At 42.2% G+C, this 15,647-nt stretch overlaps 1 pseudogene; it reads right to left on the minus strand.

Moving 5' to 3' along the window:
* Nucleotides 1–213: 213 nt before the first annotated feature.
* Nucleotides 214–332, minus strand: LOC133491294 (5S ribosomal RNA; annotated as a pseudogene).
* Between the last annotated feature and the right edge of the window lie 15,315 nt (nt 333–15,647).

Consider the following 15,647-nt stretch of genomic DNA (forward strand, 5'->3'; position numbering starts at 1 on the left):
AGATAAACAGCTGCAATCACACCTTGAGGCAATTTACAGTGTCCAATTAATGTTGCATGATTTTGGGATGTGGGACGAATTCAGAGTGCCTGGATGAAACCCACACAGGCACGAGGAGAAGATGCAAACCCCACACAGGCGGGGGTGGGATCGAACCCAGGACCTCAGAACTGTGAGGCCAACGCTTTACCAGCTGCTCCACCGTGCCACCGAAGTTTACAGCACCTGGTATTCCCAGATGGTCTCCCATCCAAATACTAACCAGGCCCGACCAGGGTTAGCTTCCAAAGTCAGACAAGATTAGGCATGCTCAGGGTAGTATAGCCATAAGCTTATGATTGACCATTCCAGCAAATTTTATGTGATACTTTAATCAAACTTTTCAGGGGTCACAACTGAGTGAGTTTTATATTTACATTTTACATATAATCTTACCAGGAAAACTATCTATTTTGGACTGCATTGCGCAGTTTGGTGATTTTCTTATTGCAGGTAGTTGCCTCATTTCTACCCAAATGTTACGAAAGGTTTTTGACAGCAACAATTTCACCCAGGGGCATTCTATAACTTCCTATGTGGAAAACTCGGGGTTTAACCAACATTGCGCCCTCGTAGGTTCTGCCGTACTGCATCGCTAAATACACCGAAAGCTTCTTTGGCCCATTCAATCAGTGCTATCTAAAGAAACTTTACACACATGTCCCACACTTGGATCCCACCTTGCGTAACTGCCTGTCAAACCGCTTTTTTGTGTTTCTTCTTGGTCTCCTTCCTCTCCTATTTTATTTTAATGCGTCACCGCAAAGTTGCAGAAGGGCGGAAGAGCCCTTGTGTGTGTAAGGGGATGCACCCTCCCCGCTCCTCGCGTGAGTCATTGTGATGTGTGCGTAAGCAAGCCAGAGTAGTATTCCACTGCTCGTGCCATTATGATCCCGCCGCGTGTTTATTGTCGCCGTGCCGCCAGGCTGCTGTAAACCTTGGCTCGCTACCACTTTTGGCTCTCGCTTTCTTTTGAACAAGATTAGCACATTGGCCCAAAAAGTCGCATGCGTTGGAAGGAGAATAATAAGGAATAATGTTGGGTTTGGTCGTCCGTTGAAGGGTTGCTTGAGTGCTCGGGTCTCTGTAGTATTATGTCACCTCTGCATCCCCGATGAGGCCGCAACTAGGGTGTTAGCTCCGTGGTGACGTCACAATGCAGCCATGCCAGCAATACAGTACAACATAGCATTCGAAATTGGAATCTGGGATTTGTGTTGGCCAAGTTACTTCCAAAGTCTAATATACAGCGGCTGAAATAAGTATTTAACACATCACCATTTTTCTCAGTAAATGGATTTCCCAAGGTGCTATTGACGTGAAAATTTCACCAGATGTTGGGAACAACCCAAAGTCATCCATATATGCAAAAAAATAGAGCAAATAAGCTAAGAAATTAAGTTGTGTGTAGTTATGCGACATGACGAGGAAGAGGTATTGAATACGCCAACTGGTATTTATCTAATACTTTGTACAAAAGCAGTGACAGGTTCAAGACGTCCCCTGTGTGGAGAAACTCGCCTGCACTACTCTGGTGTGATTTTGGCCCACACAAGCAGCCTTCAAATCTCGAAAACCTCTGTGGGCTTCTTTTATGGACCTTGAGTTTCAGTACTGCACTTAGATTTTAGCTTGGATTCAAGTCAGGTGAATGGCTGGGCCATTCTAAACAGCTTTGTGGTTTTTTTTTTTTTCCCCTCCCTTGAAGCCAATTGATTTTTTTCCTTGAAAGTATGTTTTGGATCATTATCCTCCATTATCGTTTCATTTTCATCATCCTTGTAGATAGCAGATTTTTGTCCAGAATTTCTTGGTGCAGTATATTAGCCCATTCATCCTTCTTTCAGTGCGATGAGGTTTACCAGTACCATTTGCTGAGAAGCAGCCCCACACCATCATGTTCCCACCTCCAAGCTTCACTGTCAGTGTCTTTAGAGTGCCATTTCTCCTGCGAACAATACAGCCTCCAAGCGGTTCAATTTTCCTCATATTCGAGCAGACTATATACTTTTAACTGACTTCTCCAAATGTTGTTCAGAAAGCTTTAAATGAGCTTTAACGCCCCCCGCCTTTCAGCAATGGGGTCTTGGTGATGAGCGTGCATCCAAACCATGGCTAGTGTGTATTACCAACTGTTTTCCTTGTGTCAAAACCACCTGCTAATTCCAGGTTTCTCTGAAGCTCTACACAGGCGATCTTTGGCTCTTGGAAAACTCTTCTAATTCTTCTTTGCACTCCTCTGTCAGAAACCTTGCAAGAAGCACCTAATCGAGGTAAATTTATGTTGGCATGATTGGCTTTCCACTTAAGGATAGTTCCTCCGACTGTGCTCACTGGAAGTGTCAGGAACTTAGATATGCGCCTGTAGCCACTTCTAACGTTATGTTTTGCAATAATTAGTTTGCAATTGTCTTGAAACTGCTCGGTGCTCTTCCCCATCATGGCTCAATGAGACCTTTTTGGACCCCACATCAATTAGGACTGAACTAGCTGATATTCATTTGCGCTGACAAAGGGATGGATTGCTGCATTATTATTGATAGATTTGAGCTGTTTTGGCGTTCCATGACTTTTTGCATCTCCCTTTCTTTTCCCTTTGTCATTTCACCTTTTTTACCAACAACTTAATGTCTGAGTTTTTCTTGTTTTACTTTCTTCGAATGTATTGACTACTTGGGTTGTTCCCAACATCTTTTGATATGTCACTAGCACCAGTGGGAGTATATTTAGAGAAAAATGGTGACACATTAAATCGTTATTTCAGCTGCTGGATTTACGTTTTCTCAGAGACGGCATGGTGGTTGAGTATTTACACGTCTGGCTCACAGTTCTGTGGTACAGCTTTTGAATCTCGACACAGGACTTTCTGTTTGTAAGTTTTCTGAAGTTATTCCAGGTTCCTTCTACTTACCAGAAACATTAACGGGGTTCAGTGAAGACATTAAATTGTCCATCGGTGTCATTGTGAAGTTTTAATCACCAACAGTCAATAAGTTTAGAACTGTGAAAATGGCCCAATGATAACTTTTTGTCTTTTGACACTTAAATGTGTTATTTAAAAAAAAAAAAAAAAAAAAAAACACTCTCTCAAAATGTGGCCAGTGTATGAATAATTTTGGACTTGAGTGTAAATTATTGGACCAGACGTTGCTTAAAAGAAGGTCTCACGAGGGGAAACAAGTCAAAACAAGGAAGTGAGTTTCATGCTTTTTCCAGAGTAATTTATTCTCAGACCCAAGTGTTAAAAAAAATACTCTTTTTAGATTTTATGGGGTCTGCGAATACGGCCGAGCCCAATACAAATAATAAAGCAACATATTCGCCCGTGTTGCCCACAATTGTTCTCAAGCTGGGTAAATGTTGAGTTACAGCAGCTTTTTATTTGATGCATGACTATCTCCTTCCTGGTAATGTACAGAATATTTTTTTCCTCCATAATAGCCGTTTTCATGTTGTTTGAAATTCTCCTTTGCCTTGGCCTAAATTGTAATGCTGTACAGATTAAACGGTTGGCTGGCGACCAGGCCAGGGTGTCTCCTAAAATGTTTTGTTTCACTTAATAATTGGTTCATTAGTTATAAATTATCTAATTTAAAGATGGTTGAAAGTATTTTGCATATTTTTACAGCCACATTTTTAACTTGTTTCCGCCCCATCTGCAAATGGCTCGGGCATGTTTCCCATGATTACAAACCCCTGGCACAGTATATAACCAAGTATGAGTTTTCATTTCGATGGGGGTACAAATTTGGCAAAGGTTTATTCCAAAACTAACCGCACATAATATTTTGTGTCATTCCCAGTCTAAGATAAGATAAAGTCACTTGAACTCCAAATATGCTGCGCTGGCGTTTTGATTTTCTTCCGTGTGTTTTGAAACGTCAAGAAAACAGGTGTTTGTCACCCTCCAGACCAATTAGATGTTTATCGGCGTGTTCCTTCACCATTCATTTCAGGGACTTCAGAAAAACACAGTCAGGGCCTCATGACGCTTGCAGAGATAACCAGATAAGCTCGTAAAAGCGCCACAGTGGCAAAAAAGGAAAAAAGTTGAAAAATGCCCGTCTCAAAGCGACCTTCTGTACCCGCCATGTAAAGGTCCACGTCTAAAATACACACAGGAGTGTAATCGTCATGGTTGGCTGCGACGTCTAATTGACTCGCTACGTGGCGTACTGGGCCAGTGTGTTCATTTTACGATCATTTCCTGTTGTGGGTTCGCCGGCGAGTGATAAGCACAAAGATAGATTTTATGTCTTAGGTAATTGCTGGCACCCGGTCCGATGGAGGCAAAAGGGTCCGGGCTTGCGGGCAGCTTTTGTTTATTCGGACTTTCTGTACGTTGTACTTTCTCATCTGGGGCTGTTAAACTCAAAATAGGTCAAGAGAGGCATGTTCTCCCTGAAGCTAAACATTTTGGTTTAGTTGCTGTTGTATTTTAAAAATGAAATGAAAAAGATGCATGACTTTTATGTAAACCAGTTTTTATTATGTTCAGGCTGTGGACACCCTGAATTTGACGGTAAGGAACAAAAAATGTTAACCTACTTTCACTCCGTATCACAGGATGCACTCAGGAAGGGAGGAGACGCCTGAAGATTGAGGCCACGGTCTGCTCACATCGCTTATTGGGGCGGGTGACCTCAGGGGGGGCGGCGTCCCTTCAACCTGATGTTATGTAACCCGGTTCCCCCGGTTGGCGAGGAAGCGCCAAGGACAGACGGATCTACCCGTCTCCCTCTCACGGGGGAGGGCGGCTGTTTAGTTATGTCGCAGCTCGGATCCGAATTAGCAGGAAGGAAAGCAGAAGGGAAAGGGATTGACAGATAAGAATGCTGCCACTTGCTTTATTTTACCCTCTTGACTGCGGCTGAGTTCTACGCCTGAAGGCCTCCCTTCCCACCCTTTTTTGTTAAAAATCCACATACAGACCGGTTATACACAAAGTATAATAATGAGTTTTTTTGGGTTGGTCCGGCATAGAAATAAAATCTAAATAAGAACAATTACTGAAATACAACTTAATATGATGCTGAATGTAGTTGTAATTAGTGAGAACCCTGTGCTTGTTTCTCTCCGACGAGCCAATCCAGTTTTGGTATTATTGGTATTACATGTGGCAAAGTGTGGAACTTCATTTCTTGTCGGCTCCATGATTTTGTTTTGGACGCAGAAAATCCTGCTTCACAAGACAGGATGTTGAAAATGGAAGCAAAGTATTCCGGTTTTTGGGAGGGCAACATCTGGATGATTCCGGCTTGATTTGACTCTAATTCAGAACACAACTGCATGTGCCGAAACAGCTTTAACAGGTTCGTGACCTCATTTGGGAACTTATTGCCAGATATCTCATGCGGAGCAGCCTTGGTGCGTGGGAATCACCCTGAGTGATAAACATATCTTCAGGATTCCTGATCGTTTCTCTTATGGCTCTCACCATTATTCAGGAAAATGGGGCAACTGCCCCGAGGTGCCTCATGTTTCATTCCCGATGGGTGGAGGAGGCCTTGATTGAATTCTGATTAGAACTTGGTGTTATGGTTGCAGCAACATCGATTCAAATCTGGTTCACAGTGGGTTTAGTCATTCAGTACTGATTGGACCTGGAGAGACTTCCTGAGGTGCTTGGAAGGAATTCCGTGAAATTTTCTAAATCATATTATGGAATCTTCCACAATTCCTGTTATACTCCAGTTAAAGTGTACCGTATAATTCCCTTATGGATGGTGGCCTGCCTGGATCATATAGTGGCTATCATTCTGATCAACACCGCTTTTATTCTGGCTCACACAGGTTTGGTGCTGCAGTATCTTAGTCTTTCTTTTTCTTCTTCTTTTCCTTTCGGCTTGTCCCGTTAGGGGTCACCACTAGGGATCGCAAAAAAAACGATTACTTTCATAACCGGTTTTAACCGAACAGCTGTAGCAAAAAAACGATTAACCGGTACCATTGTGGTGTTTACATAATTCACCCGTGGGACCTCGAGTTGGGGTGCGGGGTTCCGCACGGACTGTTTTTGTTGTTGCTCTTCCGGAGTGACGAGTTCACAGAGTTCCCCCCGTTATGCGAGTAGTGTTTTGATGTCTGCCAATAAAACAAGTTTTGTTCCTGTGTCCGACACTCCGCCTCCGACTCCTTTTCTCCGGCGCTACACCATCGATCATTAATTTACTCCGCGGTGATGGGGTAGTTTGTATACAATATTGACAAACAAGCTTGTTGAATGTGGCTTTCAACAACGCACTCGTGTAAGTTAAATTTTCGTTATTGTTTTTGTAAAAATGTTTTAATGTTAACATTCTTCTTTCGGACTTTCAGAAAGGGCATGAAAGTATCCCGAGCGTTTCCTCGATGCCATGTTTGATGTTTCTTTGATTTAACTGAATGTTCTTTTGAGTCCAACTTTACTCTAACCGCGAAACTTGAAAAAAGTGGAAATGATGTTGAAAAAATAGCGCAATGCTGAGTACCGGAACCGGAAGAATTGATTGGAAATTTTAAATGATTTCGAAAGTCACATTACGGTTTCGGTTTTAAAAAACGAAAACCGGTTATAACCGGTTATTTTGTAACCGGTTGCGATCCCTAGTCACCACAGTGTGTCATCTTTTTCCATCTAAGCCTATCGTGTGCGTCTTCCTCTCTAACACCCACTGTCCTCATGTCCTCCCACACAACATCCATCAACCTTTTCTTTGGTCTTCCTCTGGCTCTTTTGCCTGGCAGCTCCATCCTCAGCACGCTTCTACCAATATACTCACTTTCTCGTCTCTGAACATGTCCAAACCATCAAAGTGTGCTCTCTCTAACCTTGTCTCCAAAACATCCAACTTTTGCTGTCCCTCTAATGAGCTCATTTCTAATCCTATCCAACCTGGTCACTCCGAGCGAGAACCTCAACATCTTCATTTCTGCCACCTCCATTTCTGCTTCCTGTTGTTTCTTCAGTGCCACCGTCTCTAATCCGTACATCATGGCCGACCTCACCACTATTTTATAAACTTTGCCCTTCATCCTGGCAGACACTCTTCTGTCACACAGAACACCAGACACCTTCTCCCAGCGTTCCACCCCACTTGGACCCGTTTCTTCACTTTTTTACCACACTCTCCATTGCTCTGTATTGTTTACCCCAAGTATTTGAAGTGATCCACCCTTAGTCTGTAGGGACTGAAAACTTCCTGAGGGAGTCCTAAAAACTCCACCAAGGCCAAGTTTTAAACAGTTCTACTTCAAATTATTATGTGATCTTCCTTACCTCTTGCTGTACTCTTCCAGCACAATCAAGAGAATATATATGTGTCTTGCTTAAAAGGCCGGGCTTTGATTCCCCAAAAGGTGCTGGCCATAATTGGGTGGTAGTTATTAGCATTCTGCGGAATCACCACTTTGAAGCTCAGTCTCAAAAGTTTTGTCTAATCGACCCGAAAAATCAGACATTTCGCGTTTTCTGGAGAAATTCGAGTATGCTTTTGGGCATTGACAAAGACTGCCTGAGCGCACTGAAAAACCACAAACATTGATTGTTGCTGGTTTGGAGAGGCAGAACCTCAGTCTGGAGTAAAGGATTTAGCTTTGCAATCAATCGGATGTCACCATCTTAAAATCAGACAATTCAAGGTTATATTTCAAGAAAAGGATTATATTATATTGATTTCTAATAGTTAATTCAAGGTACAGAAATTGAACTTTAAAGCTCAAGTGTCATAAAATGGATGATTTTTGGTATATTATTAATAAAAAACCCACAGCCAATATGGTCCCATGTGTTTTTTCACCACAAAACATGATTTTGCCATATACAGCTTTTTGTATGAATGAAAATTTTCTCAGGGATTTGTTGTCGAGAAGAAGCAGGAAGTGACGTAAAGTACAGTGGTGCCCCCTTGTGGACTCGTTTGTTTCCATTAGTTTTACCTCCAGGAAGGTAGCTCGTTCCTTCGTCTTAGCCAAAATGCCAGCTCATTGCATTGCTGGACATTGCTTGAACACTCGGGAGAATGGAATTACCCTTCATAAGTTTGAAAGAGACCCTGTTCGTTGTGAAAAATGGATTGCACGGGTGCAGAGGACGAGAGCTTTGTGGGTTCCAAATAACAGGTAGGTGTGTATACAGCTACTAAAAAAAAATAATAGTTTGGGGCAGACCACGTAATTGGTCTCTCTCATAATGTAACAAAAGATCCGCGTATGAAATATTTCGATGTGCGTGTCACCCAGCCAACAATGTCTCACTCAGTCTGCAACATAGCTTGGCTCCACCCCCTCCTTATATAGCACGGCGGACCGAAACTCAGCCACACCGGCTGAGGCGCCGCGTTCGGCGGTCAAATCTTCCGCGAAGGCTTCGCATCGGGCTTTGCGACAGGGGGGGGGCTCTGAAGAACCCAGCCGAGAATGCGTTACTCCGTCGCGCGTGAGCGTGAAGCGCGCCGTCTCGACTGTGAACACAAAGCAGCACCGGCCGGCTGCGATGAGCCGCGATGGCTCATCTCCGCTGCGGAAGTGGATTGGACGGGATGCGGTTTGGCCGTGATGGCCTATCATCTGAATATGGCTCGAAACAATAAGGTAATATTGCCCAGTAACTTCACTCGGTTGTGTGGTATTGTCCTTTTCGAAAAGATCTTCCGTGTCAGAAGGGCCGTTGGAAAAATCTGAATATCTCTGTCGTTCGGCTTCCATAGTAGCAGGCACTGCGCGTATTCAATGGCGGAAGTGACGATGACGTCAAGGACAGGGGACGCGACTAATATGGCGACCACTTGGATGTCGAGGGACACTCAATTGTGCAACTTTGTGCATGGATGACGCACTCTCCGCTCCCTTTTTTTTTTTGGTATAGACATTGAAGTGAATACTGTTATATGTATTTTTCATTACAATATCTATTTTAGAATGTTTATAGGGATGTCCCCCCAATTTAAAGTCAATTGCTTTCTTTGTATCAAAGGGAAGAAACACACAAAGACATGTGAAAGGGAAAGGAGAGTTGTGCTTTTTGGTCTTTGATTGGCCCCCTCGTGGTATTTGAAAATCCCTCAAAGTTCTCTGCCCCGTCCTGTCTTTTTGTGTCTCCGCTTTCTATAACAGGTAACTTTAGCGAGCGTGTCTTGTTTGCCTGCCCGAGGCCAAGGGGTGGCTCGGTCTGGCTATAAAATAGACAACTACTGCAACAGGAAGCTGGGCGAGGAGAGCGTGCCGGCATAGATGTACAAACACAAGGAACCAAGTATGAATAGAGCATATCTGTATACAGTATCTCTACTCACCCCCCCTATCTCGTTTTTCAAAATGTCCCTCAAGTAAATTTGCCCTTGCTCAGTTAGCTGACTCCTCTAGGCACCGGGCCACCAGACGGCACAGCATCGATCCAGCCACAGCAGGATGCTGCAGCCATTGCCAAAAGGTTTGACATGCAGCAGGCAAAGGGTGTGAATTCATTAGTGTCTGGCACTGGACCAACACCGCAGCCTCGCCTAAAAGTCCGTCATTGTCATTTGAAAGTGAGCAAAGGCCGAGCACCCTGCTTTAGTCTCAAATTGATGTCTTGTCCTGACCTTCAAAGTGGAGGAGTGCTGTTTTTGAAGGTATTTCTCTGAGCTCACCTTGCCATGCCCAAGTAACAGCGTACAGGACACTCTGAAAACTGGAACTGAAAAGAAATCCTAATAATGGACGACCTGGTCTTGCTGTGACAGTAACTGGGCAGCTAATGTCAACTTTGATGGGCGGGTGGGGAAAAATAGAGTCTTAAGAACAGGTTTTCTTGTTCAGCCCTTGAGGGAATACCTCAGGAAGGGGTCCCAGCTCAGTTGTGATTTAACAGGAACAAAAGCAGAAGGGGAGGTAGCGGCAGATAAAATTATGGCAGGAGCTTCAATTCAGATCTTAGTAAAAAATGGGAATGCCACGAAAACAAGACCTCCAATGCATCCAGCTAGCAACAGTCCTAAATTGACCCCAATCCCATTCACGTTCCTCATTCCCGTTCAAGGAAAATCTGCCTTGTCATTTTTGCACAATTTTGCGGGTTTGTCGAGATTCCCACAGGCTACAAAGTTTCTTCTAGTAACTTCTGTACACATTTGAACAAATGGTACATACAGTAGGTACTCGCAATTGCCAGTTTGAGAACAACGGGAAACTGTTGTAAATGCTTCATTTTAGGCTCTTATCATAAAAACCTCTGCTGTACTTTAATAACCTTCGCTCCTTTTTACTATTGTTTTACTTAACCCTTTGCTGTTTTACTTTACAATATAAAATACTCACACTTGTTATTTTATCCCTTTACTATATTTTTATTTGACTAGATAACCAACTCTATCCCTTCACTGCTTTTTTTAAACGATACAATAACCACATTCCCCCTTCACAGTCTTTGTTCCAGATGATGCAGAACAGTCCAAACAAAGGGAATCGCCATCACCGTATCACCAAACCAGTCCGTTTGGTGTAACATATCAAATTCTTGCTTTTTTGATGGCGTACATGAAATTCCAGAAAAACACACACAGACATTTGAATCTGCACAGACGCACGTTGGCTACTCTCGCATGAGCTTTTTTCACATTGTTCTGCCCGGCGCTGTTCTAACGCTGTGCGCCAATACTGCCGGTTATTTTTTTTCTTTGACACTGGCCTCCTAAAGCAGGGGCTTATAAAAGTCAATTACACGTCTATAAAGCTAACCTCTGGGGTTTGCAGGACTCTGTATGCAATTGCGTCATCGCGACACAGGGAAACGAAAATCCAAATTATGTAACGTATCGCTGTCGCAGTAGGCAGGCTAGCTGAACCTGCCATTATCGCAAGTCGGTTCCTTGTTTCCCACAGTTTACTTTACTTGGCTGGATTTGGACTGTGGGTCCAATTGGCCAATTCCATCGTAATACGTAACCTGATATTTTTCACTGTTGATCTCCATGTGTGTTTACACTGATGGAAAACAGCGAATGTCGAAAGTTAGAATACAGTAGTTTGAATCGGTGGACACATTTTCATGTGGAGGTGAATTATTAAATATGTTTCCAATCATTTGGAAATATTCTCAACAAGTACTGTTTGAAAAGTTTTTTGTTAGAATGATTTAAATCAATTGAGAAATTGTGAATTTGGAGAGGGGACGACATTGTTAAACAATTTATGTCCCGTACCATATAGTCCACATTTAATTGTCTATGCTTTTGCCATTGTTTGGATTTTCATTGTTTAGACGCCCATGACCCGAGTGAAGAAAAGCGGTCGAGAAAAAGGATGTAATAATGTCTAATAATCGTACACTTATATGGGTTCCCTCCCCCGGGGGAAACCATAACTACGCACCAGCCCTCAACAAAAGTGAGTTTGCCACTTGCATTTGTATATATACAATTCTTGCTGGATTTTCATCCATATTTGGAAGATACCTGATTCTGAAGATAGAGTATCCAATTCCATGTTTTGTTTTGTTTTGTTTTCTATTCATGCAGCCATGGCACATATTCACATTGTGTCATGTGGGAGTAAATAATGGGAATTGTGTCACTTGAACCATAAAGTGTAAATCTAGCCTGAGAGACTGCAACATGAGACAGTATAAAAACAAAATTTGGAGACATGCTTCTCATTAATTAATCTCTTTTTCTGAGTTTTTTTTTCACTACCCTTGAAGAGAATCAACACAATTTTGCAGCCTGTTTAAGCAGCAAACTACATGGCCTTTTTGCTGTTTTACGATCATAAGTCACATGACAGACATGTTGTATTCCTTTGAATCAGCTGATTTCCTCAGCAAACCTCTTCTGCTGGTAATGAAATTCATTTTTCTCCATTGCATTTTCACCTAGTAGCTAGTTAACCTCACACTAGTTTGTTGTAATAGATCCTGGAGTTGTGCTGCATGATTGTATCCAATTTCACTTACTTGGTCTGAAATGTATTTGTTCATCTATCTGTTCCAACAACTTATAGTGACATGAAGAGCAATTTAATACTCGATTACTAGATGACAGATGCAACTGTGCATCCACCTGTTGCCCTTGATACAGCAGAATAATACATCCATCCATCATCTAAGCCGCTTATACTCACAAGGGTCACGGGAGAGCCGGATACTATCCCAACTAGCTTCAGGCAAAATGCAGACTACACCCTGATCTGGTCGTCAGGCAGTCGCAGGGCCGATATCAACACCATCACTGAGCGGGAATTGATCCCACGCTGCTCGCACCAAAGGCAGGCGTGTGTACCACTACACCACTAGCGACTTCAGAATAAAACATTTGTCTTCAATATAACGGGCCGCAATTAGTTTTTCTTCACAGAGGATAAAGAATGTAAGTGTCCATGTGTCGCTACAGCATTTGTGTTTGGATATCCGTTGCTTATCGATGGTAATTAACTCGCGTGACTATGGTGTCGTTATTGTTAGCATTAGGCTAGAAAAATCTGCATATTTGTTTGAAATTCGTGATATGTAATTTTCTTTGTATGATGTTTAGTTTGACAGTGTCGTTCGGCTGCGAGTGACACTAAACAGCTTCCAGTTACGTTTTTGAACAATATTTACAGTGTTATAGCATGTATCTCAAGTTTGCACTTGCGCTTTAAAGTAAAAAAAAAAAAAAAATGGACAGCTCAATGGCTTCGATTGCAAAAAAATTCATATGTCAGGTCACTTTGTTGGGTGGCGTGCTATGAAATTTTTCTGATATGAAATATGTACTTTGGGTCAATAACAGTTGGGAAATACTGACCTAAACCATGCACGTTGAAAAAGAAAAAAAAGTTTTTGTACTTGATTTGTAACACGACATACTTTTTCCCCTTGTCACTCCTTGGCACGTATGACTCTATAAATGATGTTAATGATGGCCTACTTGTGTGCTTTCACCCACTCGTGACTCATCGCCAACCCAAAAACTGGTTTGCCCGTTCTCCTCCTGTGACTTCGCCCACGTCTGACTCGCCGCTATCTGCTCTTTTCCCTACATTACAGTAGAGTATATTACGTTATGCGTGCACTCAACCACCTTACAGTGTAACTTTGTTGTGACAACGTCAGAGTTCTGCATAGCTACGACTCCTGATAGGCTTTGTTGTTTTTTTTTTCTTCTTTTTTTATCACTGATGGACTGCGTGGGAGGTTTGTGGTGCAATTTACTGCCACAAAGAGACACTTGACCAAAGTCCGAGCAACTCAAGCAGCACCTGCTTTACCTTTCCAGGGACGCCACAGCAGCAACAACACGTTTGCGGAATCTACTGCGTTTCGTCATTTTACTGCCAAGTCACCATTTGTTGCGGCACTAAAGTTTCCGTTGACCTATATTGTCCGCATCACAAGAGAGATCCACGTTGTACCTGTATGTGAATTTATGCTCAAATGTGACCTCTCAGGAGGACCGAACTGAGGAATTTGAAACATTTGTAGGAGCTTAACTTTTAAAACCCTTTGAATTAGTATAGCACTTAGTAGAACATATGTACCTCCACTAATGGCCAAACAATCCAGCCCTTTATGTATGCAGTACAGTATGACGGAAATTTATCATAAGGGTTTAAGCTAAGGGGGCACAATGGTGCAGCTGTAAAGTGTTAGCCTCACAGTGCTGAGGACCCGGGTTCAATCCTGGTGTGACGGTCTGAGTGCTCCCCCGTGTAGAAAAGTCCCGTTGTGATTAACAGGGGAACTCTGGGTACGTAGTAGACGGTTACTGGGAAATCCCCCGTTCTCATAGTTCCCCTTCTTCTACATAGAGCAAGCTAACATACGTTATATCCTAACCATAACCCTAACCTAACCTTAAAACAAAAGTGTACACCTATCCGTTCGCTGTGTTTGTGTTTCCGAGACGTCCATAGCGAACATGAACACTCAGCGACAAGTTGTCGAATGTCACACGTTGAAGCATGGATGCGGATGTTTCAGACTGGCCGGAAGTTTACAAAATATACACGCATGCGCATTCATCACAAGGGGATTTTTCAGCACGGGGAGCGCTCAGACCGTCACACTGGCTCTCCCTGTGTGGAGTTTGCATGTTCTCCCTGGGCCTGTGTAGGTTTTCTCCAGGCACTTTGGTTTCCTCCCACATCCCGAAAACATGAATTGGACACTCTAAATTGCCCCTAGGTGTGATTGTAAGTGCGGCTGTTTGTCTCGATAGGCCCTGCGATTGGCTGGCAACCATTTCAGGGTGTACCCCGCTTCCTGCCTGTTGACAGCTGGGATAGGCTCCTGCACTCCCTGCGACCCTTGTGAGGATAGGCGGCTAAGAAAAGTGATGGATGGATGGATGGATTTAAGGTAAGCCTTGTTCACTGTAGAAAAAGTTGTCAAAATATATTCTTGGAACTGAACCAACCAAAATCACTTGGCAAACTTCCAACCATTTCTCAAAGCTTCGCGTAGCAGTTTTTGTACAATCTTGCTAACAAACAATAATGACAGCATCATTTGGTAGAGGTAATAAAATCTCTTTAGAACCATCAACCATTAATTACGTTATAATATGCATATCAAGAAATGTCGTGTGACAATTAAATAAAGCACGTCTCTTTAAAATATGGTAGTGTAGGAGGCCTTTAGTCCTGATCAAAACAAGGCTGAAGTTGTATTCCTAAAAGAATTCAATATTATTGAATAGCGATGTTACTCTATCCAGTTTGAACATCAACACTGCTGAAAAAAAAAGAATGATTAACTAATGATTCAATTGAAATGGATTACACACACAAGTTAAATAAAACTTTTAACTAAATGTTTAAAAAAAAAAACAGTTCTAAGGGATTGCATGGAAATGAAGTTTAAAGTTAAACACAGTTGAACTATACTACACAAAAGTACTGTAGTGAAAGTTAGCATTAAACTTTGAGAGCCACTGCACTACACTGTAAATTGTACTCTATTGATTTTATTTAACATTAATTGGAAACGTTTTCATTTACAGTGGTGACATGGCTGCAGACAGTAGAGCAAAGAAATCTACAAATAATGTAAACTGCAAACCACGTAAAATACTGTACACCACATAAAACGTAAAAATAGAACACGAAATATAAAATACAGTAATACAATCAGAAATAGACAAAATGTAGCTCTCCCATCAAAATACACTATTATACACGTTCACATTTGCACTTTACATACAGAACACCTTTTTCAGGATATTACTAGTATCATGATCGTGATATCGCATGACTGAAATGAGCAGCGGGATCAAAGATGTCACCATCACAGCCATGACATTGCTCATGTTTGCTGCTAGTGGCGTTTTCAAGCAAACGAGCAAATGGCGTGTTCAAACGGCCTAAAGTTCTTCGGCTGTTGAGAAATACATATAAAAAGTTTGGGCCAATCTTTTTGGTCCCATCCAGCCGTTTCTCAAACTTCACTGAACTTTGCAGCGGCGACTACTGTTTTTTTTCTTCCACCCGATAAAACTACTTGTTTCTAAAAAAAAAAAGAAAAAAAAGCCCATTTTGTTCTCATACTATATTTTTTCTTATATGGATTTTATTTAGTTAGTTATGACATTATTTCATCTAAGGTAAAAATAAATCACTAATAACAAAATATTCTAAAGAGCAATGCAACCTCCCTCCTCTTATATTTTGACTTT

The sequence above is a fragment of the Syngnathoides biaculeatus genome, chromosome 17 (assembly GCF_019802595.1).
Source record: "Syngnathoides biaculeatus isolate LvHL_M chromosome 17, ASM1980259v1, whole genome shotgun sequence".
Classification (NCBI taxonomy): domain Eukaryota; kingdom Metazoa; phylum Chordata; class Actinopteri; order Syngnathiformes; family Syngnathidae; genus Syngnathoides; species Syngnathoides biaculeatus.